Genomic DNA, 27,345 nt, shown 5'->3' on the forward strand with positions numbered 1-27,345 from the left:
CCAGAGGATGTTGACTAGGTAGGGGCTGAAAAATCAGTGTTCTTATTATTTCAGGCCATCTTTGCTCTTGTGTAACCTCCTGAGGCCAGCTCAACCTTGGGAAGCTTTTATGGCATGTGTCCCCATCCTGGTGGTCTCTAGTCTCAGTAGGTGGCACTGGCTACAGCTCTGTGTCTTGATCGGGTAAACTTGCTCCTCCCTGGCCATAAGCAGCAAATGAGGTTTGACAGGGGTAGGCAGCACTGCTCCTCAATGTCCCAATCACAGGGAATGGGCTGTCCAGGTGGAGTGGTAAATGGGGATCCTCTGTGTCCTACAGACATGAGAGGTGATGTGGGGGAATTGAAGGCCTCTGAGGAAACAGAGCTAAGAGAAAAGGTTATAACACAGTGCTATCCACCCATCATCTCCCAGCTGAGAGCTTCATTTCTTGAGAGAACCAGTCTGTGACCACCCCATGCCTTGACAAGACCCTTTTGGGTGTGGTTGCCATGAGTGGGGTGAGAGCAAGGCAATAAACTCCATATGACAAGTTTCAAGAAGAAGTGTGCTTTGACTTTCCTCCCCTCCCTTGACTGGGACAAGGCTCCGGCACTGGGAGGAAGCCTTTGCCTGTCCCTCCTTGGACCCAGCGGGATGTCCCAGAGTGACCGTGCTCCAGAACGGCCTCTGCTCATACACTGGCAGAGATGGGATTTACCTTATGGCATCTGATTATTTTTCCCTCCTCCCTAATTGGTTCCGTTAATTTATTGTGGACAGGAGCTTGTTCTGCCAAGTGCTAATTGCAAAGGTTATTGTTTCTGCCCTTTTCGGAGCACAGCAGGAAAACCTTCAATTCCATCACTTGAAAAACAAGACAAAAAAAGCCAAAAGTTTTTGGACTGGACGTAAGCCCATCATCCCAAGCGGTGTTTGTGCCACAGAGCATGCGTTACCTTCCCATTACAGAAGGAAGCCTCCTATCCCTGGGATGCAGGCTTGGGATACTCATCCTTGTGTCCGCAGTAAAGCATCATCGTGATGAAACATGCCCTTGAGCATAGGTGTCCGTCATCCTCTGAGTTGTTCAGCTTGGGACTTCGGAGGTAGGATGGGTGCATTTCAAAGGCTGGAAGCTGGTAAAGTGACATCATCCCCTGTATGGCCATCATTCCTGTCCCTGGGCACATCTAGCAGCATCTTTGCAAGGAGCAAGTCTGGGCTGGCACAAGGTAGTGGCAGCTTGTCCCCAGCTATGGTTTTTCATAGTGTCTGACACTGCCTTCTCCACTCTGTGGGTGATGCACAAGTTGTTGTCAGGTTAGCTGACCTGGCTGTAGCCCAGCCTTTCTCTGGTGAAGGGAGCTAGACACACTTTACTCTGGAAGGGTTTTCCCAGCTGGAGAAATCGGGTACCTTGGGTGAAGTGGGATGTCTCCAAAGCCAGGCTTTTTCCTAGCATGGGAGAGGAGAAACAGTTACTTCTTGGCTGGCTTTTCTCTGGAGCTGCTGTTTGCTGACAGGGCTTCAGCATCTGCCTGGATTAACCTGGATTTTATGGCAGGCACCAGCCATTTAGCCCAAGCGCCTGACATTGCAGTTCCATTGTATTTTGAAGGTGAGAAGCCCAGCGTCTTTCAAGGGGGTTGCTGCCATGCTGTAAAGCTCATCTTGGTTCTCCACGGTGCTGGAAAACCTGGTGAAGCTCTTCCTCCTTTGCTTGGCCGTAGGTGTTGATACCATGCACGAGAGCGTGCTTTCCTCATGTTTTCCATGTTATCTGTCCCTCGGGGCTCTGTATTTGCTGTCCCAGGCTTTGTTCCCACTGCAGCATTTACTCTGGCTTGTTTCTTGTTTATCACATATCATGGTTGGACTTTGTTTTTGTTCGGCAGCTCAGAAGCTTTTGGAAGTGAGTTTTTATAAACAGAGGGATGTTTGGGACCACATTTGGATCCATAGTCAATCAGCAGACTCCAGTGGTGTTTTATACTGATTATGGGTATGACTTTGTATTGTTTCTTCTCTGCTCTGCCCTCTGTCCCAATATCCTTCTTGTTCAGCCTTTTTCATAATGCTTGAACTTTCCTCCTCCCCTTCAGCTCTCTCCTGTCTTGCTCTCAGCAGCTACCCAAGGCCAACCACCCCTCACTGGGCAGAAATGCTCAGAGTACCAGGTTAATGACACATATTCTATTCTAGCCTGGTCTAGCCTAGTCTAATGAAACATATGATAAATGTATGGGCAGTATTTAGTTTCCTCTATATAGGAAGTCTGGATGGCATCTGTGGGCAGCACTTTCATGTGAAAGAAGCACAGTTAAAATCTAGATTTCAGTGAAGAAGTGTATATATCATATTTAAAGGAGCTTTTGAGCTTAAGATATAAAAGAGAATTATATTTTATATTGTAACTTTAATAGCTAAGGAGCTGTATCTCAAAGTGCTTTACAAAGCAGTGAGGTAGATAGTGGCAGTTCAGGCAATATGTAGGAAAATGTGCCAGCCATATGTGTAGCCACATCTCACATGCAGCCTTGGAAGTAATTTATTTTTATTGAAGGGATGAATTTGCCAGGATGTCAAGACTGTCTTCTGCACTTTTGAAGAAGTGCCATGCTGTCTTTAATCTACGAAGTCTGGTGACAGGAGGGGAACAAGTGATGCCTCACCAGGTATCTCCTGCTTCTTTTTCCCCACTGTTCCTGCCTGCTGGTGAATGGAGGCTGGGCTCAACTTCAGCATGTGGCCTTTTCTCTCCATAATGAAGATTCACTTTTTTCCTGTGTGTCAGGCTTCTTTCCTTCTGCCTTTGTCTTCATGCTTTCCATCTGTCCTTCTGCCTAGCCATCCTTCCTCACAAATTCACATATCTGTTTTCTTCCCAAATTTTGGCTGAGTTTCCCTGTCTTCGTGATGCGTGCTTTTGTAAAGCCTCGTGCTAACACCTGGCCAGGATGAAAGCTTGACCGCATGCAGCTGCCTGCAAGAGCTGAATAAGGCAGCAATATTATAATGTTGGCCAGAAGATGGGCACCATGCACGTGTATCTTCCAGATGTCCCAGGACTTCTCCTAGGGCTTTTAATCTGTGCTCTGAAAGCCGGAGGAGAAAGGCAGCTCCATGTGGTGTGTTAAATGTGTGTTGTTTCACATGCCTCAAATTGAGCCAAAATGCTGGTAGTCAAAAAAATACTATCACAAAGAAATCTTTCTTAGTTATCCAATTTGTGCAATATCTTATTATAGGGGAAAAACAACTGTTATCAGCCTTGTAAAGGTTAATATAATAATAAGCAGATACTGACTTCTGTTGAGATGAACATGATGATTTATTGACCCAAGAGGTAAATATTCAGTGAAGCAAAGCCAGGGTCAATACTTACCATGAGGAGAATAAATTCTTATATTTTCTACAATGGGGAGACCATACAGACCAGTCACCACTAAATGTCAGCTGCTTTAGTGTTGGCTGTTGCCATTTGCAGTGAGACAGCTAAATATGGTAGACTACAAACAGGTACTTCATCTTGGTTTTTTAGAGAAAATGTCAATTTAGAAACATTTCCTTTGGATATTTTTGTTCTTCAAAATACTTTATTAAGTATTTAAAAGCACTTTCCTAAAAAACAAACAAACAAAAAAAGCAGCTCCCAAGGGTTACAGTAGTTTTGAATTGCTAGATGTATTTCTTGAATAACTGTTATAATTTTATTGTGTTTTATTTTACTTTATTAGAGAAACACTCAGCTTCCAATTTCTAAGCCTGGCAACTTTAAACCCAATTGGAGATTTTTCTGCACACGTATTCATTTTGATTGCAAAGCCATTTTTCATTTATGAAATGCTTCAACACAGAAATGTCAAGCATCTCTTGTAGTTATCATGGATAAAGACAGGCTCTGAATGTTGGCACCAGCTGCAGTGAGTGGCATCCTGCTTTTGCTGCTGCAATGGACCACACTGATGCTGGGTGGGTTTTTGGGAACAGGGAGATGCAGTGGGTCTGTGTGTATGGGTAATTTGTGTTTGTCTGGGCTGCGGTGGGTTTCTACAAGAAGTGTTAGTTGTGTTCTCTGGTCTGCCAGGCAACGTGCTGGGGATCATGGCCATTTTCTCACTGGATGCACCCAAAACGTGATCTTGCATGATGATATCTGTCAGCTGCTCTCACCTGGGTGAGAAATGTAAATTCCCATCTTGTAACATGTCGAGGGCTTATTTCACTGGTGATGGCGATGGTAGGAACCATAAATACACTTGGTGGGGGGAGGGAGAGGAATTGTACTATCTATTATCCAACTTGAGCAAAGTGACATGAACAAGGATATTATTTTAGAAAGTTTATCTCTTTTGTATCTATGGTGACAAGATCCTTATCGGAGTAAGACAGACTCATAGGCTGTCTGCTCCTTGTTATCTCAGTATAGGATGACAGTATAAGTATCGTGTCTGGACATGTTATCTATCCTTTATTATTTCACTTGTGAGGGGTTAACAAGAGTGTTATTGGGGTGTTTACAATCAAAACACGTACAGCTCAAGTGATAAAAGGGAGAACAGATATCTGATCTCCAAGGATATGAAGACAATGCGGCCTTGAGCAGGGGGAGATGGTTCTTATTACTGAAAATGGTTTGGCAGGCTGGGAATGGACAAACAAGCCCAGGTGACTGTTCAGATCATAAGCTTGAAAGATGGCTTAGGGGGAGAGGCACACACATATGCACACATACTCCTGCAGAAAATGAAAAGGCGATCATATCAACAGCACTCTCAGCTAAAAGAAAAATATTTTTCAATAAATTTTTAATGATTTTTTTTTTCTGTACTCTCTTCTCACTTGGAGTGGTGATATGGCAAGCTGTCAGGACCAGCAAGTGGAGTAGAGTTGCTTCAAGTCAGTCAGAATCTGAGAAAGCTTACCCAGGCTTGGAGGCTGGAGAACAGACAGCTACCAAGGTTACTTACCAGGGAATTAATTTAAATTAATTCCTTATCTTGCTTGGGTCAGTGCTGTGTTAATTTAGGGAGTGCACAGACACAGGGTTAGTGGTGGCCATAAACCTTATCCAAGATCTCCTTAGGGACAGAGAGGCTAAATCCCTAAAGGACTTAGAAATCTGACCCTGAGATGCTTCTATTGCTGGTAATTGAGAGGAGTTCAAAAACATCCTAGACATCAGATTCTCATTAATCTACAACTTGAGCAAACCAGGTGCAAAAAGGTGTCAAATTCTGATTGTCTTATCTGACATGAATTATCATCATTTGTTAAAGATGTAGTTGTGCAACACTCCATTTAAATCCAGGTCTTACTCCAGGAGGTGGTTGTGTTCTCAGCTAGAGTCCATTGACTGTTTTTCTCTTCTGTTGTGGAGGTTATGGCAGGGGACAGTTCATGTCTTCATTCCACTCTTGATACCAAAGTTCTCTAAGCCAAGCTTTGTGGCTTTTGTCCCACAAAATAATATGTTTTTCTATCATTTTTCCTCTGTTGCTTTTCTTTCCCATTACATGGTGGGACACAGAAGCTTATGCTCTCAAATGGAGAGCAAGCAGTAGGATATGTAGTGGCCTTTGAGCCAGGAGGGGACCCAAGCTAAATCCACAAACTCCAGTACCAGGTTTCCCCCTCTCAGTTGGGAAGGAGATAGGGAGGGTGGAGGGTGTCTCTGTGGGACATAGAGGGGGGGCCAGGTATTGTGAAGGACAACGGAGGATGCAAATGGTGGGCTCCTCGTGACAACCCCATCTCTGAGCATCTATGTTAGTTTGATTATAGGACTGGCTGAAAATGGAAAGTAGATAGATTCTTCAGATAATGGGGAGGGATGAACATGAACTTCTTGTATGCAGCATTATTCTGCATTAGCCTGTCTGCTTAACTCCATATTCATCTTGCTTTGGGTATCTCGTAAAGCAAACTACTTTCAACCTGTCTAAATGACTCCCACATCACTCTCTAACGGCTGTCAACTACTGGTAACCCTTCTTCACCTGTGGGAACTGGCAGCAACACCTCTGCCTTGTTTATGAGAAATAATCTCTGGTTGTGATACATGGTAGCTTTTTTTTGTTTGAACCCCTAGTTTTCGAGGGCCAGTGGGGCCATTTTTTATGGTAATATATGACCCATTGCTCCTCTCCTGCCCTTCATCTCTCACACCTTTAATTGCACTTGTGTTTCTGAAGCATATGGAATTCATTATTCAGCAAACAATGTCCTTTGCAGTAACAGCCTTAATTAACTGCTCCCCTCTGTATTTTCTTGCTCTTATCCTCTCCAAATCTACACGCTGAGACAAGCTGACGGCCCCCCACATGCATCAGTGCCAGCCAGTGAGCCATGACCAGATAAGAAGAAATGGAATTCCTTATCTCTTTTTTATAAATACATACACATGCACACACAAACACACAAACCTGGAAAAGGTCAAGGTTACTGGGAAGGGAGAAGGCCCTTCAAGACAACAAAACCCCTTCTCTTTTTAAGTCTCCATAGCAACTAGATGGAGCATCATGGGATGTCAGGATGAGAGAGGACTATTCTTTTCCTACAACACTCTTTCCACTTCATTAGACTCTTTATCAAGTATCTCTCCGCTGGGCTGAGTATATTTTTTTTGTGTCGGGGAGCAGTGCAGATGACTCAAAAGCATGCTGACCTTTTCAGTGGGACTTTGGGAGTTCCTTGTGGGAGCTGCATCCTCTTCCCTTGCCTTCCTCCCCCACAGACCCCTTGTCTCCAGTTCACATGACCTTCTAATCAAAACCCTGTGGCTGGTGAGGTATGAAGGGTTTCTTTAAAAAGAATGGGGTGGGGGGGAAGAGAAGAGTATGAGAATGTGAGAATGTCCTTCACTGGCACTGGAGGTGTCAAGACCCTTGCTGTCAGAGCTGTGCATCTGTAGGGAAGATTAATGACTCTGCTTAGAGGAAATCCAAATAAAATAGAAGAGAATAAATACCAAGTGACTGTGTGGGTGATGAGGGGAAGGGTGAGGAAGGAGCAAGGGAGTGTGACAGGGCAGAAGTAGGTATTCCTTAGTCTTGGAAGTGTTTAAGTTCCCCATGGAAAAGCAAGTTAGCACAGGAAAGCTCTTTAGATCTAGTTCCATGGTCTTGAAGTGATGCGGCTGTGTGTATTGGTCTGTGAGTGTCCTTATAAAGTGCTAGTTGTACTAAGGCACAAATGCTGTATATTTTTATCTTAGCTTGCCTAGGAAAGCCTCCACCATAGAGAAGCCTTTTGTTTTAAGCTTCTCACCACATAGCCTGCTTCATCCTCAAGGTGTCTTGAATTGCTTTGCAAATTGATGCGCTGGTTGTTCTTAGGAAACTTCAATGCCTGTTTTATGTTGGGCAGTGGCACATCATGCAGCTCTGAGGCAGGCTGGGTTCTGTGGTGAGTATGAGTGATTTAAACCTTGCTATGGATGGTGGGATCGCACTTACTTGCACCACAGGTGAAGCTGGACCTTGGACATGGCCTTCCTGAGAGAACCAGGGCATTGTTACTGCCTTTAGCTTTTAAGATGATCCTCTGGATTTTCATTTCTTCCAGGGAGCCAATACGTGACAGTTTGCAGCTTAATTTGAGCAGACTTCACACCACAAGTACCCAGCTGAGCATCTTAACACAACAGCTCATGGTGTGAAACTCCGTATGTTTGAAACCGTATGAATCGGGCAAGGAGAGGGGCTTGTTAGCATGGATGACTGACGAGGCCAAAGTAATTTAAATAAGTGTTTGTAAAGAGCTTTGAACCTGGACACGCTTAGACAGTGTGCTCCTGAGCTATAAGATTTACACGGGTGTTTTTAGGGGGGAAAACCATTAAAAACAAAAAAAAGCTCTGCACTTACAGTAGGAGTCGGGTTATGAATATCCCAGTCCAGCTGCTTCAATCCTCACAGGAGTAATTTTGAAGTGGGAAATCCCATTAAATCATAATAGGGCTCTTAAGTAGTTCCCTCTGATGAATTTGTGGCACTCTGCAAGTCCCATAATTCCCAATATACAGATGAGGAAACTGAGGGTAAGTGACTTAGCCAAGGTCATGTAGCAAATCAATAACCACTCCAGCCCATGCAGGCAGCACCTCTCTCATTGACTTCAGGCAACTCTGGCTTCAGCAAGCACACTGTCAGCCCTTGCCAAATGGGAATAATCATCCCCACCACTGTCCCAGTCCTGGTGGTGGAAACCCAGGGTCTGAAATGTTGAATTACATTGCTAAACAGGTACACCTATGTTCAGACATAGCTGGGGTATAGGATCAGTCATGGGGTTTCTTCCTCCCTGTTTGCACCTGCAGCTCCCTGCATGGAGACGTCCCCCAGTTCCTGCTGCTGCTGCTCCCTGCAAGCAGCTGGGCTCACAACAGCTGGCAGAAATTCCCTCATCATCATGTCTTTCTCCTCTGCATGTCTGGGAAGGTCTTGGGGGGAAGGCGGGTGCACCTTACACTTGGGTGTCACAGCTCTGCTGCCTTCATGGCTCTAAGGAAAGTCTCACCATCTCAGGTGAGGCTCTGCCACGCAGGCTGGGGTGCTTTTGTTAGTCTCCCACCCCAACCAGAGCAATGCTGCTTAACTGTCCCTGACAGACAGGTCTCGTCTTGTTCTCAGGATCCTCAAATATGGAGACTTGGCAGTCTCCTGATCCCCCCGCTGTCCCAGTTTACCCCAGTGCCCTCTGCCATCTGTCACAGCACTGTTGCTTTCCTGTGGCATGGCAGGCAGCAGTCTGAATCCCATGTGCTCCATCTGTGTGAGGTGCTCTGGTTGCACTCTGCAGTGTGTGTCTTGTCATCTGAGGTATTTGCCTGAAAATGCAGCGAGAGCATCTCTCTTGCAGGTGGTGTGATGTTGGGGCAGGAGCATCTTTCCTATGGTGGCAGGAAATTGCTGCACATGAGACCTGTCGGCTGTGATGAGGGTGAGAGCCTCTGCCAGCATCTGTGGGAGGCTCATCAACCTGTTCTCCTTCCTCCCTTCCCGCTGCTCGTCTCTTATCACCTGTGTTTCAACTTCATCTACTCGTTTCTTTTGTCTTAGGTTTGTGGAGGGGAATGTACAAGTAGTTTGGGGCTATTTCAGGAGTGGGGATTTATGTGTTCAATCTAAGCTTGCTTCCCATGGGTGGCTGGTCCCAAGGAAAAGGGTTCTTTTTCCCAGGATCAGGCAGACTGTGATGTTCACCTATGTGTCATCTTTATCTCTTGTTACTCTTCCCAGTGCTGCTAGCTGGAGTCACACAGGAGTGAGAGATGCTGGATGTGGACTTCTAGCATTGCCTAAGCAGGAGTGTTCCTCCATCCAGCAGTGGCTTGCTTCTTTGTTCTTTTTCTGCAGCTTTTCTTTAGCTAATTCATAGCTATTTGAATTGCTGATTCTGCTCTTGCTGTTACTGTGGCCTGGTGCTAACTATCTGGCTCTGTTTCCTTTCCCAGGTAAATGGTACAAAAGCACAGCAAGTAAACTGGAGCCTGCTGTCTGAACGAGCGTGTGTTGGCATTAACCCACTGCCAAATGGCTTCACTGTGTTTTCTGTAGTGCCTCCTGCAGCCCTATCAGTATGTTCTCCGGAAGGCTGAAGAGGAGAGGTTAATGATAAGGTGTTGTTCTCGATGCCAGGCTCCTTCCTGCTTTGCTGTAAGGTCTCTCAAGGATGGCATGTATTTCACATGCCTGTCTCTGCTTTCTGACCAGCATTTCTATGTGTGTGTGACACTTGCCAGACCTCTGACATCCCTAGTCCTGTTCAACTTAACCTGCAAAAAAGGAGATCTCGGAACGCTGCAGGTAGAGTTGGGGGGAGGAAGAAGATCAGCAGACTCTGGCACTATCTGCCATAGCTTTGTGGCACCTCTGGCTTTCCAGCTACTCCAGAAAGGCCCTGACCTAATCCAGACAGCGCCTCTATATCATGGCCCTGGTGGTGTGCCTGCATTGCCAGCACTGAGCTCTGTGCTCAGCCTTTCTCTGCAGCCCAGCAGTGGAGGAGGCAGCATGGCACTGGCTCTGGTGTCTGCCCATCCTGATGGGATGATGGATGGGAGCTCATTGCAGAAGAAAGCTTGGTCTTGGATAGCTTCTGGGGGCTACCCAAGCCTGGCTTTGAAGTTGGCAAAGTGGCTAGCTTGTTTTGATGCTTTTCATGTCTTTGGGCAGTTTTCTGAATTTATTTTGGAGTGACAATCTCAGCACCCCAGCTGATGCTGGGAGAATGCTCCGGGAGAGAAGACAACCCTCCTTTTAGCAGCGTGTGGCAACGCACCAATACTTCAGATTCAGTGGGAGGCACGGGAGATATTTTGGACTGCAAACTGTGGTTTTAAAAAAAAAACACTCAGGAGTGGTTTGAGGTTTCCTTCCTGAAGCCTTACTGACTTTGAATATATATTGCGTCTCTTTTTGTATGCAGGCTCTACAGCAAGACAGACTTGTTCCAGGGATTATTATGACCGCAGGTATTAGCTGTTCCTTTTGTATAAGGGATGACTTAGGCCCCCATTCCCTGCCATCATGCGGTTTGATTTCACCTTCATTCACATCATGGCACTTCTGAAAAAGCTGCTTGTTTTATATAGTAGCTGTGTTGTCTTAATGCAGCTGTAATGTGTGTTTGTCCAGGCATTGCCTTTGGGGGACAGCAGGACTAGGAAGATGTTTTATTAGATCATTCACAAGTCCTAATAATCTCTGAGTCTCTCTAATATCTTTGGTTGTCAGCTGTGCTGCTTTCGCTTTGTGGGATGGGGTTGTAACCTGAAGATGGGAAATCGCTTGTGTATAATCCTCTATCTGTTTCATCTTGGTTTTAGCTCTTCCCTCCCGGCTGTTTCCAGCAGTCAGAAAGGAGTTAGTCCTTGTACGCTAGATCTTAAACCACATGTGGGGAGTTCAAACATATAGTGTCGCAGCATTAGAGAGGATCCTAACCACTTGGAGCACTGTTTGTGCAAGTTGCTGGTGGCACTGGACATCTTCCCCTGCAGACTGGATCCCAGGGAGCTTTCGTGTCGCCGCACCTCTGACTGCTAGTGTTGAGATTACAGCAAGGCTGCTGCTTCCCTGGCTCCGAAGCGTGTGTTTTGTGCGTGTTCTGCTTCCAGAGCTAGAATTTGCTGACTCCTTTTGCTTTTGCCAATGTAATTAGTATTTCCTCAGTCACTTTTATTTGCATGTGAGCTCTCTGACCAGTGGTGAATTTTCTCAGTGGCATGCAAATGTTTTATTTTTTTGCTAGGCTCCTTTTGCCTTGCACCTTATCCTGTGATGGGAACATTTCTGGATTAGAAATGTCTGTTGCTCTCATAATGGTTTTCCTTTAATGCAGTGCATTCCCGGTATATATCGCTATCATAATGTATTGCTATATTGCTCTCCTGTCACCCAGTTCTGGTTGTAGTGTGCTTGAGAGCCATCCCACTCCCTCAAATACCATCTGATGCTTTCTCTTGCAAAGATGATGTGGGGACTGTGGAGGTTACTCCCTCTTTCAGTTTCTTGTTGCATGTGTGTCTGCTGTATATTCATTTTCTGCAGCTTTTACATCGCAGCAGCATGGACGAAGTTGTATTTTAGGCTCATGTAGCAGCTTCTGCACTGACTGTACTGCTTAGTATTTCGGTCTCTGTAGTTTCCCTTGGCTTTCAGCTTATGACTCCTATTGTCCTCATGGCATTGTGACTGGTGGAGTCAATTTGGCTGTGTTTTGTTACATCTTTGTTTCCTTTCTCGCAGAGCATCGGGGAGGTCTTTGCTGTCCAGCATGTTCACTGATGTTATGCTTCGCCATCTCTTTGCCTGCTTGTTTGTGAACTACTGGTTTCATAAAACTCAGCCTTAGGCTGTTCCAGTCCATGTTCTGAGCAAACGTGCAAAACTGCATTGTCCGAGTAGCTTCTTGCCCCTTCATGAGGCTGCTTTTAGTAAGGCACACAGTGTTTAGTGTAATGCACAGGGGTTTTCTTGTTCCTCAGTTAATTCATACAAGTCTCCATTCAGGGAATTTCCTGCTGCTTTTTACTTAATTTTGTTTATTTCAGTTGTTCTCAAAGGCCACCCAAAAGTTGGACATCATGGAGCTGGTAACACACTAGGGTAGGGAACGGGTGTGATCCAGACAGGTGTGACCCTCAGAACTGGGAAAGCCCCCGTTAAAACTTTGACTCGGCCTTTGAGATGACTGAAGGCTCTGGACAAGAGAAGGGAGACCCATCCTTCTAGACCCAGGCTGTGTTTTTATCAGGGGCAAACTAGGCAAACAGCAACTTCTCATTCAGCCCGGAGAGCTGTGCGCTGCATGGCTTGGAGCAGCAGCCTGCATCTTGTTTCTCCCTCTGCACTGTGTTGTGTCTTTGTTTTCGTGCAAGACGGTTGCGTGCTTTCCCTGAGCTGTTGTCTGAGTCAGCTTTGTCTACTGCAGGCCCGTGCACTTCAGACTTCAGCGGATCATGCATCTTGGTGGCATTTTCTGGTTCTCCCCTTTGGGCTTTTGCATGCCCAAAGGCATGCCACAAAAGTAGGCTTTTGTGCCTACTATACACAAAGCAAAAGGTACCTCTTGGTTTGTTTTTTTTTTTTTTTCCTGTGGTGGGCTCGTTATGCTGTTTAGCAGCATGAAGGCACATTTAGCATCAGGTCTACAAGGGCAGAGACGACACCTTTTGCATTTGAGGTTTATGTGGGTCAAAAATGGCTTTGTGGAGCCTATCCAGGGTTTTATGTGTTTTTTTCTCAGCTTGCTGCAGACGTGACCAGAGGCTCTCGCAACATGAAGCAGCCTTTCCCCACTGCACCTCAGCAGTGTGCTTGCTGTCGCTTTGTTTTCTCCTTCACCCAGCCCCTCTTGTGATTTCCTAGTTTTCCCATAGCAAGCTAAAGAGTGTCCTATTGCTGAACACAACCCCTTTCGAGGCCACCCGCTCAGGGACAGGGTTTGGAGCTACAGCCCTACTACTAGCAGTTTCCCCTGTTTGTTTGGGTTTTCTTTCTTGCCACATTCATACCTTTCCCCTTTCATGTACCTGCAGAAGCTGACTGGCTTCTGGCACCGAGTTCAGTCTCCAAACATAAAAGAAGAGAAAGTCAGGACAGAAAGACATTTAGGCTTTCTTCTTCCTCTACACCCGCTGTTCTCGCTCTTCAGGCACTTCCTAAGGGTAGAGTTCTCCAAGTTCCTAGTCATTACCCTTTATATAAGCATAATATAGTACTGTAACATTTCCTATGGGGAAGCTATCTATTGTAGCAATCTGTAAAACAAAAGCTGGATTGATCCTTCTCCCATTGCTCCCCCAAAAAAGCTGCATGCTGTTCCTCAAACGGAAAGTCTGAAAGCCTTCATCAGAGGGTAGTTCGTTTTTACACGACATTTTTACACTCAAGCAAAACTGAAAGCAAGGCATAATTTGAAACAGCTAAGCTAGCCGTTAGAGCAGAACCACACAAATAAAATGCCTGGGATGATGTAGTTGAATACGTTGCAGTTAGAAAAATGACAGTGTACAAGGAACAAGGAAAACTAGACAGAGGAATGTGAATTAGTAAGGAGCAGATTTCGAGGCAGAAAAATCAAACTGAGAGCTTAGACCATTATATTTAAAGGAATCAGGTAAGAAGTACACTAAATTGTACCTTAAACAACAAAGCAAGTGCCTCCACCTCCAGGCCGAGTGGATAGAGCAGTGGCTTGGGATCTGGGAGACCTCGCTCCCAGTTGTGTCCTTGCCACTGGGCTTCATGACCTTGCTCAGATCACTGTACGTCCTTGCGCATTAGCTTCTGTGCTTGTGAGATAGGGCAGGCACCTGACAAAAGATGCTTTTCAAGATCTGCAGATGTGACTAGCTCCAAAAGAGCTAGCTGAAGGTCCTTTCTGTATAGACTGTCTTGGCACCTGTCATCTTCCAGGGATATCACTAATGTCTATTATGTGTAGCTGGTTCCTTGTTTATTATTTTCCAGAAGGCAAAGGGCTGCACAATGGTTTCACAATGGTGAAATGGTTTTGCTCATGTTGAATTTTTCAAAATTAACTGTGCATGATTATACCCGAGAAGCTGAGGTGGAAGAAATATAGTTCACATAGAGTGGCTCTTGGTAGATGTGAGAAAATATTTCATGGTTTTGGGCCTGCCTAGGAAATTCTGAGCTGGAGAAGTTTGTGTATTTTTAAAATCAAGCCCCCATTTTTCTTGGACAATCTTGCAGGTCACTCTGTAACACAGAACTTAAGGTCACACTTCTTGAGATGATTATGAAATGCCCCAGATGCTCAGTGTGATAGTCTAGACAAAGTGACCAAGGGAGAGATGCAGAAGGAAGTTCCTCTGATTGGTATGGACAAGAAAAGCCCTTCAGATGGCGAGGTTCCAGGCAGAGATTCCCTTTAGTGCTTCTGCCTGTCCGCTCCTGTAGAGAAAAGACTGATCCCAGTTGAGTCCTACCTAAGGATCACATTCACGGTCACAGGTGAAACCACGTTGTTCAAATCCCGTCTGGCTGATTCCCCCAGCCCTACATCTGAGGTTGAAATTTCACTAGTTCTCACAGAGAGATATTAACTGAATGATTAGGAAAAGTCCTCCAGCTGTAGCTGAAATGCACAGCCCCTTGCTGGGAGTATAAGCCAACACATGCTTTACAAAAGGCAAAACTGATCTGATCATTCCAATAAGAACCATATTATAATTCTTATGATAGTGATATAAATTTGAAGGAAATGCATTATCTGTTATCCCAGGTTTAGACACATAAACAAGTTACTGAGCAGCAACTGATCTGAGCATGGCAATTGTGAGGTATGTCCTTTTAATCAACTTGTGTCACATTTATTGTTGGCCGAGAGTAAGCATATGGATGGTTACCATGTGTCAGCTGGCACGTAGTAATGTTACAGAGGTGAACCATCCTCTTGCATTGGAGCTTGACTGTATCCAAGGTTAACTAGTATAACTACACAAAAAAATTGCTGTAAGTATTTAACTTCTTACACCATCCCCAGTAAAATTGCAGTTTGGGTACTTTTAAAATCACTCATTAAAAACCTCTAAATATAATTAATCAAATCAATAAAAAGATTAAACTAGTGAACGCCAATATTAAAATTTGGGGTGTGACAGTGTCGAGGGAATCTTGACTTTACCCTGTCCGTATACATTTACTTACAATTCCAATTGGAAGGCAGTTTGTGTTGGGGTCTTGGGTGCAGCAGCAGGCTCTGCAGCTGCTCCTCTCTGAAGGGTCTTGGCTGCTTGTCGGGGGCTCAGCTCTGGTTAGGCTACAGCTCTAGCCTTGCACAGGCTGCCCTGCAAAAAGCTGTGGGATACCTTGGTGGGGCCTCCCTTCCCATCTCAGAAGCTGCAGTTCAGATCAGACTGTTGTTCTTGAGCCATCCTGCCTGCCCAGGTACCTCCCTGACAGTAAGTGGGGAGCGCTACAAACCATGTCAGAAGTTAAGCAAGATTTGCAGTAGCCTTTTCTGCTGAGTCTAAAAGGAGCCAAGGTTCATCTGACTTCCCCACAGCTGCTGTTCTGGTCCAGTTCCCCCAAAGCTAAATATTTGAGCTGGGTATGGATGGAGTGAGTTTCATCCTAATGAGTAATTTGCTAAATGGGCTTTTCCCTTGTTATTTTGCAGCTTCACCAAACTTTCACCTTGCTTTGTTGATCTCTGACAGACGTGAATCAAGTCAGTGGGCTGAAAGGTAGCAGGCAAACACAGGGACAATGTCAGGTGGTGACTCAGAGCAAACATGCTTGGGATTTAGCTGCACGGGGAGGAGGAGATATACAGTTAATCTAAAGAGATGAAGACCTCTAAATCTAAACTGATGAGGTACAAGTGGAAATCCAAGGTGCTCAGTGTCTTAGTGGAGGTACACAGACCTCACGGTGCCAGGGCAGAGGAGTCTAGGTTTTGCTCAATGCCAGCATATGTTATGCCAGGTAGAGACTGGGAAAGGTCATAGAGAGACAAATTCCCTTGGGTGCAGAATGGAGGACTTGGAGAAGAAATGGGTGCCAGACTGGGGAATAGCTGTGAAGGTAGATGGGAAAAATAGTCAGTGAATTGTCCCATGACTTTGATCTCCTATGTGACCATCCCCAGCTCATGGTGCTCTGCACAGTAGAGTTGTAGCCAGGCCCCTGGTCACGTTTTTCCAGCAGCCTGTTAGGTGGTGGATCTCACATTGGCTACTTGCTGAATGCTACTAATGCTTCATGTTTTCCAGAGAACTTTATTTTTTAAGGCGCTTTAAATCTGCTTGGGACTGTGTAGATTCCTGCTGTCCATACTTACAGGGGGGAAAACCACCTCACCCTCTACTGCAGTCAGATGGGTCGTCTCTCTTTCACTAACTTGACACTAGTTGGTTTTTCCATAATTCTGGAGGACTCTTCTTCTCCCCTTAATTCTTTAATAAATATTCTCTTTTTTATCAAAGGCTTTATTGTTGAAGATGTTCAGCATGTCCAGGGATTTCCACTTCACTTAGCAGCCTCCCAGATTTCAACCTGCTATTGCACCCATCACGACTTGCTCACCATGGAAGGTGTTACTGTGCCTGTGTGGTTGGCAAGTCTTTCACAGCAGCTCTTAAGAAAACCTTTGCACATCATTTTCTTACGTTGTTTTTGTTTTTTTCTTTTTCTGTTATTAACTTTGGTTTATATGAAACAGGTGCTCTGGCTGCTGTAAATGTTAGTTAAAATCTTACTGAGTGGCTAGTGTTTTATGGTCATCTCTTTCAGCAGTTCTTTTTGGTCTCTGGTGATGTTTATAGAAGCATTTCCTCTTGTCTCTTCTAGCCATATTTTACTGTTTGGTCATTTGCTTTATGACAGTTTGCTGCTGGTTTTTGGAAGAGCTTTTCAGTGAATTAACTTGGGAGTTAATACCGACCTGCTTCCTTGGATTCAGCAGCTGCTCGTGCCCTGGCACATCCTGATCTGGACGCTAATGCTGTAATGAATTTTCTGTCAGCATTTTGCAGTCAATATTTTTGGCTGTTGCTGTATGTCATTCATTTCTGGTGTAAGCTCCCCTGTGATATCCTGAGAACAAGATGAAACATGCATCCGCACAAGTGGTTGGTCTGGGTTGTATTGGGGAGGTACCTGGGGGTGGAGAAGACCTTAGCCCATGGGGCTTGCCCAGGACAGTGCTAGCTATGAACCCATGTTCTCTAATTTTTGAGTTGTCCTAGGAGACTACTTCACCTTTTTCAAGATGATTTAAGAGGATGTGCTGTTCAGGATTCCCATTCGAGTGTTATTTATTAGTTTTGTAGTATCTTCCAGGCTGCTTTCTTCAGTGTCGTGTTGATTCTCCAGGGACAAAGGAAACAAAGGAAGGAAAATGCTCGCAGGAGTGATAAAACAGGAGTATGACTAATATCTTCTCTCTCCGCAGTGTTTTTTCACAGATCAAAAATCAATTAAGGGCGAATTTCACTGGGAACTCTTTAAACAATGTAATATTTCATTAGAGATTATTGCAGGCTCTTTCACATTTGCAGCCCAGGTGTGAATTACAAAATTAGTCTGATTCTTTTAATAATTTCCTCAGAGGTAACATTTCTCCAAGCACCCTGTGTTTAGTGCAAGCTGTGCAGCTGATGTTGGAAAAGGTGTATTTATTGTCTCCCCCCACATCCTGATAGAGATACAAGACTGAAAGAATGGGTTTCTTAGTGTGATGGCAGCCTGGCTGGGCACAGGTTTGTGGATTGGAAGGAGACGATAATTGAAGAAGATTAGTCTGATGTTATAGGAGAGCTAGACAGGGACTTTGAGTTGAGTGGATTTGGTTTTTTTTCCAATCCCTTCTTGAGCTGTCTGTTACTAGCACGAGCCACTACCTTTGCAAAACGTCCCCTGTTTCTGTAACTTGCTACCTCCTTCCTTGGTTCCTGGGTCTGTCGCTCCTGCTGTCTAAACCCCATAACACTGGGATAGGAGGACTCTGGTAGTGCCAGTGCATTTTCACTGGCATCTGGATTCCTAACTGCCTAAGTCCCCTGGACATGGCTCTCCTTCCAAAACCTTCACTTCCTGAAGGCATGAAGAGCTGAGCAGCGTGGCTTCCCCTGCTCCACTGCATCGCTCCCCCCCCCCCCCCCCCCCGCCTTTCAATCATTAGTCCTCCCTAGAACTTGCCCTTTTCAGTATCCATTTGCTACATGGTACATCTTTCCTTACTCACAACCTGGTTATTGATTCTTATTTGGGTATCATCTGTCTTACTGAGACTCAGGGAGTCAAGATTTGCAGGGAGAGGTAGCATCTTTTTTTAGTTCACGTGTGATATAGTTGGGTGAGAGTAAAATAGGTGAGCTTTCGGATGCACACAGGCCACTTGAGATTTCTTCACAGGCTCAATACAGGGTGTTTGCATATCCAGAAGGCTGACTGCTTTCCCCACCTGAGCAAGTGCCTTACTTGAAGATATGACCTTTCCCTGTAAACTTCACCTTCCTCTGCTACTGACACCATCTCAGCTACAACAGCCCAAATACAGAAGCTCAGCCTTCTCCTCCCTCTCACTTGAAGTCAGAAAGACCTGGATTAGAGTCATAAGAGCAACCTATATGACCATATACATCTGTGTTCATCTCAGTCTACCTGCCTTTTTTCCATTTCTTGTCCCCTGACATCAGTTGGTTTCTCAACATTTTTTTTTTTTCTTTCTGCATAGCTGTCCCCTTCTCCAGGAGAGCGTTGAGGGTTAGCTTGGTCAGGTTGGTACCTGGCACTGCAGGAAGGACCCAGTAGAGGTGGTTGCTAAAGAAAAAAACCTCTGCAGAAACCCACTGGCCATGATTGCTTTCCTAGAGAACGGTAAGAAGAGGCAAGCAGTTACGATACTTTCCTTGAGTACTCTCCTGGGCTCTAATTATTTTCAGCTAAGGATATTTTCTGTGTCTGATAAGACTTGTCTGTCTAATAATCCTTGCTGGATCTCCCTTCTAAGTACTTGCCTGGCCTTGCCTTGAAACCCTGTAAACTTTTCGCATCCCCATCTTCCCACAAGGATCTACTGCCTGTTACACGACGAACCATCTCCTTTCATTTGCTGTGGACCTGTTTCATTACTTTCCTCTGATAACTCCTAGTTCTTGGGTTGGACAAGATGGTTAACAAGTAATCCTCACCCACTCCTCCAGTGAACTCAAGATTTTTTAAATACCCCTCACCTGCCTCTTTTCTAGAGTGAAGCATCCCAACCCATTGGACTGTTCTTTACAGAGAAGCCGTTCCAGACCTTATATCGTACTTGTCTTCCTGTGAACCTTTCCCTGCTGTATTCCTTCTGCTTTGCACCACTGTAGCTATGCGGTGACACTATCCATGTAGTTTATCTGGATGCTAAAGAGAGTTTTGGGGCACTTTGTGTTGCTTGAGTGACCAGAATTAGCTGCATGTTTTGGAGAAGCTGGCCCTTATTTGCAAAGGCTTTTATTACATGAACCTTTTCAGCAAAACGGCAATTATTATGAATCCTGAAAGAGGACTCTCTGCAGCTTCCAATTACAATTCTGGCTGCATCCGATTTGAATGTCATTTGCTATTTAGGGAACATTTGAAAATGCATTTTGGGAGGTGTCTTTCATTTCATTTATGGCGGCTAACATTATTTCTAATGCTAAAGGAAATTAAAAAGTGCTTCCTGCTTAGAATCAATTAGTTTTAATGAAAAAAAAAAAAAGACAAAAAAAAAAAGGTTGCTGTATGCTGGCCACATGGCAGCTTCACTGTAGAGAGAAGAAACCAAAGTATCTGGATGCAGTGCCAGGGTGATGTGCCTGTGCTGCTTTGTAAGTTCAGCTGCACCCAGAATGACTTGGTATAGATTCGTTGCCCTTTGAAACGGGAGACATGAGTGATCAAGCTGCAAACCAAGCTGGGTCTGCTCTGAGGAATCTGCTAAAAATGCTCAATATATCTGATGTGTACGCAGGTAATTTAGTTCAGATGGGCTGATTAGGTCATGTGCCATTTACTCTCTTTACCTGTTGGAAGTTCAGCAAAGTACAAGGGGTAAAGGCTCATGAGAATTTGGGTTTGGGAGCTGTGGTTTCAGAATCTGGGAAATTCTGGTTAACCCAGTCATGTGCATTTGATTCAGATCAGATGCTGGCATGTTGTTTCACCTCTGTTGAATTATCCAGATCTCATGACACAGGACTTATGTTGGCTGAGGAAAAGGAGTCGACCTGGCATAAAACCTGCCATGACATGGTCTAAGCAAATTTGAGCAAGAGCCTGAACTGGGTCAGTACCTTGCATCCCATACAAGGGGCACTAGACCAGGATTCACAGTGCCATCAAATAATGCCTGTGAGTGCTTTCTTGTGCTTGTGTTTGTATTTACACCTTCCTGCTTGGAAACATGCACAAGTAGATCAAAAAAAGCACTCTAGTGGATTCCAGTATTAAGTCAAGTGACTATTAGATTTTTTCAAGGGCTCACCCAACTCTACTAAAAAGTGGGTTGTTACATGTTAGGCTGGAGCCCTTTTGTTCAGCCTCAGATGTTTTTATTCCTTTATGGTATTTACTGAAAGAACAAGAAGAAAATAACCGAAGGTGGCATAGTGCAAAAATTGCATGTTCAGAATGAGAGTGCTACATTTTGGCTTTTCCTCAAACACGAGTGTGATACCTTGCCCCCTTTTAAGTCAAGTACCAGTTTAGAAGAATAGAAGGTAAAAGAATAACCCCCTAAATCAAAATCCCACTGAAAGAAAACACTACATTGCACAATTTTCCTCCTCTGTGTGTGGAGAGAGGTGGTAAGAGGGGGTCGGGACAGGAGGATGCGAGAGAAGGTACCATGTGTGACAGATGTTAGTCATGCTGTTTGACGCTCAATCTGCACTCACATGGCATCAGTGAGGATGAGGAGATGTAGAAACATAAACAGAACTTTAACCATAATTGAACATACTCATCCAAGCCAGTTTTACATGCTTATGCAGCAGTTGTTTTTTTTTTTTTTTACTCTTCTTCCTTTTATTTGTTTGTTTGGTTTTTTTTCTTTTAGGATGCATATTATTAAGTAGTCTAGTAAAGCATTTTATTTAATCTCTAGGAAATATTCCTAACTTGGTTTATAATTCAGAATCCCCAAAGCTGCTTGGCTGGGAAACTCCAGAAACACTTGAATTTATTTGAACTCTATGTCCTGGAGCCTTGCCTTGATTTGATGTATTTAAGCTGAGGGGAGACTGAATAAGGAGGCCCGGTCATGTGTTTTGTACAATGGATTTTGCAGGCAGAGATTTAATAAGGGAGATGCATTATGTTTTGTTCAATGGTACTGTTATCCATGTACCGCTTTTCAAAGCCTGCATGCTTCCTGAAAACATCTTGGTGTACTTGTAGGCTTGTCTTGTGTTTTGATTTTTGCTTGAAAATGGAAGGCAGAGTTAAGGTTATTTATGATATTTAACTCTGACCATAGCATCTCATTTGTTGTCTTGACTTGTTCAGGGGTTTTTCAGCGCCACCTCATTACTGAGTCTTCTGGTTTTCTAGATGAGAGTGTACTGGTCTTTTTAAGGATCTCTTTTAGGCAGCTAAAGGTATCTATAAAGCATTCATCTGGGCATATGTGTGTGAACCAAAATTATGCTCCTTTTCACCCCAAGCACAGTGACCACTAAGTTAAAGCTTTCACAAGTGCAGCCATGTGTGGTTAAAACAAGCTGAAATCTAGAGCTTGTGGAGGTCATTAAAAAGTTTTAATCAAATACTGCATTAGGGTACATTGTCCTAGTCCTGACATCCGAACTTGAGAGAGGAGAGAACCCTTGGTCTGGGCTTCCCAGCAGTAGTGCTTCCCATGATGGGCTGAGCAATGGGCTGTGCAGCAGCCACCAGCATCCAGGAGCTGGAACACCCTGCTCAGCCCTGAGGGATGCCGTTTGTTTCTCTGTTCAGGCCTTCCTTCCCTCTTGCTTGTTTAAACGTTTATAATCTCTTTGGTACAGTGGGTATTTGTTGTTGGACTTAGCTGTAAAGCTCCTGTAAAGCTCAGGGTGAAGGCAGGGAGCAGCTGGCAAGACACTCCTCTAATGGATTCAGTTAGCCCTCCCTGCCTCATGATGGTTTTGTGCCCACTCACCTCTTTATTTTCCTTCCTTTCTCTTAGCTGCCATCTCTTTGCTCTCTCTATATTCCAATTCCTTCTCACTTCTCTGTTCCTGGCACCTGCCACCCGGATTGCAGAGTTCCCATCTGCCCATAACACATGACCCTGATGGGACATGTCCCTGCCCAGAAGCTGGGGAGACTTGGTACTAGGTAGGAGACATGGAACCAGCAAAATACAGGTCATTTTTTATTTCAGGCTTTTGATAGTCAAAATGGATGGCAAATCCCATTTCTGCTCCTCCTTCCCTTTATTTAAGTGAAGGAGAAGAGTGAGGCTCTGGACGATCAGTCTCAGCCTGTCTGACCTTTGTGCCATGCTTCGCCATCGTAGGGAGGTCCTTGGAGAAATCACATAAAAGCATGTGGCTCATGCGAGTCCTGCTTTCTGTTGCAAATTCATGGCACCTCGTGGCGTGTGCCTCTCTCTGAGCAGGACCCAAGTGATGCAGGCCGATGAGGGAATAGCCAGAGCAGAAGCCTGCTGGGATGCTGCATATTCACACTGACTCGAGTCAAGATACTCACCACTCTTCTCAGCTCTAGTCATGTGGCAGTGTTAAATATGACCACAGGCAGCTATCTAAAAGATTTAAGCACATCAGGCTTTTGCCAGCCACGCAGGTGAATGAAATCTTCCCTCCTTCTCCAGCTCTCCATAGAGACCAGCTCCCTGCTGCCTGGGTTGCCAGCCAGCCACACGCTAATTGGGGCTGTCATCAAAAGAAATGAGTTTCCAGGCGAGCTGAGTTCAAGCAGGTCTGGATCTGAAGTATGCAGCTGCCCATTCCCTTTTGTCCTCCTTCCCCTTCTGCCTTTTCTTTTCCTTCTCTCGCCTCTGTTTCTTTTCCTTTTATTTTTTTAAAATGTTTTATGTTGAGGTTATGAATGTGAATGTGCTCTCCTGAACAGGAGGGGTGAAGCTCAGTGCCCAAGTAACTTTCGAGAGGCACGCAAGCAGTGCAATGCAGTGCAGGGCTCTGCTGCTTGAGGGGATGGTGTAATGCCGGTATCAGGAAGTGTGGGTTGGGGGTATATCCCTTGGCATGGGGGAATCTCCTGTCTGCAGCCAGCCCTCTAGAAAAGTCTGGGAGGGAGAGGAAGCCTGGTGCAATTAACATCTCTTCCCGCCTGTGTCTCAGCACCCCTCCGGATAATCTCTGATCGCTCACTTGAACACAGTCTCTAATGCTGGGCCCCAAACAGGGTGGGTTGCTTCTATTTGGCTGCTGCCATTGGTCCCCAGAGGCATCAGACCTGTGCGTTGATTGTTTGTACCATCTTGGGATTTTTTCAGCACTTCATCTCACGTTGTTGGGCTTTAAAGGCTGGGCTTTGCCGGTGCCCTGGAGTGGCCAGGGCTGATCGTTCCTCTTTCAGACTCGCTTGTCAATGCAGTGCAAATGTCATTATGTCCTCAGAGCATCATCGGTTTCGGTAGCACTCTTGACACTCCCTGTTTCTCATTCTTCCAGGGCTATAGTGATGGTTGAAGTGTGATGTTTCTGTGTCATGCCACGGAGCAATCCCTTTCCAAATTCCTGTGTGCTCTAGGTTTGTCTGCGACATAGGAAATATCTGTGCCCTGATGGTCTCGAGAGGTTGAACTAGACAAAAACTCATCAGGGACTGGAAATTTTGGTCTACAACTCCAGTATTGCTACTGAGATACCCTCCATACACTTTGGGTACCAAAATCACCAAGTGCTGCTGTTTATCCAGTTTTTCTGAACGTACCATGCAGCCTTATCAGTGCTGTCAGCACTATCTCAGGTCACCAGATAGTAGAGCTCCAGCTCTTAAAGGAGATAAGTTGTTCCCTATTCCTAATGTCACCTGGCAGTTTGCTCCCCAGACCTCTGGGAGACCAAACGTGATTCCCCATGCATCTGGCCCAGCAAAAAAGGTTGAGGGAGGAAGTGGAAAGAGGCATGACAGATGGAGACTATTCTGTGCTGCGAGAGCCAGCAATTACTTATTGATTAGCTCAGAAGGTGATGCTCCAGCTTTTGCAAGCGACATTTGGCTGGGGGGGGCTCAGCTCCAGGGCAGATGCTGACTGAGCACGTGCATCACAGGATAGAATTTTGCTGGTGAGGAAGACAAGGGTAGATCCCACCCCGGGCTTTGCTGTCTCCAAGGAAAATGTGAGGAGTTTCACTTAGCCCGGTGCTGACAGCCGTGTTATTAATTGAGTGAGAGGAGGCGAGGCAAAGCCTGGGCTCTCCTCGCCCCCGTGTCAGCGCAAAGGCCGAGCCATCAGCAGTGAAAAATAACACCAGCAGCTCAGAGCTGTAAGCCTTATCTTATTCTTGTGAGCGCTTTACCTCGCACATCATCAAATTTATTGAGGGTTGGGCTGGGGCAAACTGGGGCAGTGCTCCCCACCATCAGAAACCATCTCCCCTCCAGACCCACTTTCACAGGGAAGCAGAGCAGGGCTTCTCCCACCATGGGGGTGTTTCTTCTAGCTAGCGAAGTTCATGGTTCAGGAGGTCATGGAGCCAAATGCCACCAATGGGTTCCATAAAGGGCTGGATGATTTTATGGCCAATAATAACATTTGTAGTTAGTTATACATGCTACAGTAAGATAAGGCTAATCAATTCTCATGCTTCAGGTCAGCAGCTGATTGCTGCAGGGGTCAGGAAGGAATTATTTGCTCACCATTTACAGCTTTATTTAATTGGCCAGATGCATTAAGAGCCTTTTAATTATTTTTTTTCTCTTCTGTCCTCTGAAGCATATGGAATTAAGCACTTCCAGAGACAACGCTCTGCACTGGTAGGGCACCACTGCTCTTGTCTGGCAGGGCAAATCTTGCCTGCATTAATGAACCTTTTTAATGCTGGGATTTTAGCTGGAAGTTAGCAGGGTGTTTTTTTTATTCCAGAAGAGGATATTCCATTAGTCCTTCCTGATAACTTGGAGGAAAATTCATTTGTGTCTTCAAAGTGAATCCTGTGTGCAGGACCTGCTCTCAGTTTGGGTCCAGAGCTGGATGGGAATTTTCCACTGCAGAGCTAGTTACATGGGCATAGCAATTTCTGTAATTCTTGATTTCTAGCTTACACTTTAAAAAAACCCAAACAAACCAACCCCCCAAAACCAACTGGGGCAAATCCTAATTGAAGAGCTTTGTTTTGAGTTGAGTCAAATTCTTTGCTTTAAATGAACGTCAGCCTGCAGTTAGGAGCAAATGCAACACTGGAAATCTGCTGCCGGGACTGGTTTGGGGGAACTGTAATGGAGATGCTCTGTTCCTTGGCATGGGCTGTCCTCTTTGGGGTGAGATCATCTTCATTGTGCTCTGGTGTCATGCTCTCAGCCAGAGGAAGGGAGCATCCCGGAAAACATAGTCTGACAATCCCAAACTACCACTCCTATGACTCCACGTGACTTTGCAGAAACGCACAGTATACAAGTCCAGCTCTGAAATGATCTCGCAACAATCCAGTTTAAGATAAAACTGAGTTTTTCTTGATTCTATTCTGAGTCTCGCTTTGGGTGAAACTCCATTACATCTGTCTGAGTGGGTTAAGCAAGCAGTGGTGTAGCCCTGTTTGGGCTCCTCATTCCATTTCCTTGCTGCTGGCTGGAGCTGTGCAGCTTATAAGCCACCTCCACACCAGCTCAGGATTTGTCCAGAAGCACCATTCTCTTTCATCATGAAAGAAGACAGATACCATCCATTTCAATGAAAAATATATAACGCCTTTTCCTCTTCAGAGGAAGCCTGCAAAGGAATTTTTCATTTCAGAAGCTTTCCACTGAAAACCTGCTTTTTGCAGGGAGTATTTTTAAAAATTAATTTTCTCATTTGATTAAAACAAACCAAAACAAGCAGCAAATCTGAGATGTTTAAAATATTCTCTTTAAATTAAAAGCTTCAGTTGCTGTGAGGGACTTTGAGATGGGCTGAAGTTTGCCCTGGTTCAGACTGGAGCACCTTGGATCAAATTTCTTCTCTACTGTTTTTTTGTGAGTTTTTGCCAATTTTAGGAATTGCTGACCTTTTGTCTGGCTTTTGAGAGGGAAATACATAAAATGTCTCCCCTGCTCCTGCAGGACAGCAACAGCGTATGCTTCCCTACTCTAATTTGACACATTTCTTTTAGCAGGAAGGAAACCTCTGATAGGGAAGCTCCAGGCAAAGCCTGGCATTGCCAAGTGTGTCCAACAAGCGTGCTGCATCATTTGCTCCAATCTCCCTGATTTTTAGCCACTTTTGGCTTCTCTTTCTGCCTTTTAGAGGGTGTCTTTGCACAGCAGCATCTCCAGAAGGGCTGTCTCTCTCCTGCCTCAGGGCGGTGAGCTTGATGTTGAGAAAGGCTGCCTCGCCTCTCCTGCTCTGTCCTCACGCAGAGCTCATGCTGGAGTAAATGTGAGGTGCCTAATGAGGTGATTAGAATAATGAGGCAGCGATGTGAACCCCAGTGTTACCCCTCCTGGGACTCTGACCAAGGTGACCACGCGGGAGACTGGAGATTGCAGCAAGGTAGGAAAGAGGAGGGTGGGAGTGAGGACGGGGAGCAGCAGCTGTGATGCAGCAGCGGGCTGTGATGCTAAGGAAGGTCTTAACTGAATCTGGGGTTGGGCTCCTCTTTGAGGCAGTTTCCTACTTGTGCAAATCATTGTTTTCATTCTGGCTGAAGTGAAAGAAACTCAATTTATTCTTGCTCCTTAAAATCCCAGGCCACCCTGAGAGTGAGGGATCGGGGTCTTGCGGGGTGCTGCGGGAAGTCAGACCCTTCCCGCAGGCTGGACTGGGTGAGGAGTTTCTATCTCAGTTCTGCAACAAATGCTTCCTGAAAAATTTCATTCAGCCTGTCTATGGAGAGACAGAGAAGTCCGATGAACCCTGCAAAAACTCCACACTGAGGGCAAAATCTATATTTATTTTACTTATGACAATCTCTGCCACAGGATTTGACTTTCCAAAGTGGCTTGGTCAGGATGGAAAGGGTTGCAGGCAGCTCAAAGCATACAAGATTTTAACAAGCAGGAGAGCATTACAAGGGCATTATCCCAGCTGAAGGCAAGACCCCTCTGGGCTGCTACACTCCAGCGCCTTGCAGGGGAGACGTGTCCTTCTGTCCCGGCTTATGTCCCCCCGGTGTCTGGGTACATCAGGACTTTAAGTGCATTTGTTGTTGGGGAATATCTCTGAGAGGGGCTGTTCCATTCCCCC

This window comes from Aquila chrysaetos, chromosome 10 (assembly GCF_900496995.4).
Source record: "Aquila chrysaetos chrysaetos chromosome 10, bAquChr1.4, whole genome shotgun sequence".
NCBI lineage: Eukaryota > Metazoa > Chordata > Aves > Accipitriformes > Accipitridae > Aquila > Aquila chrysaetos.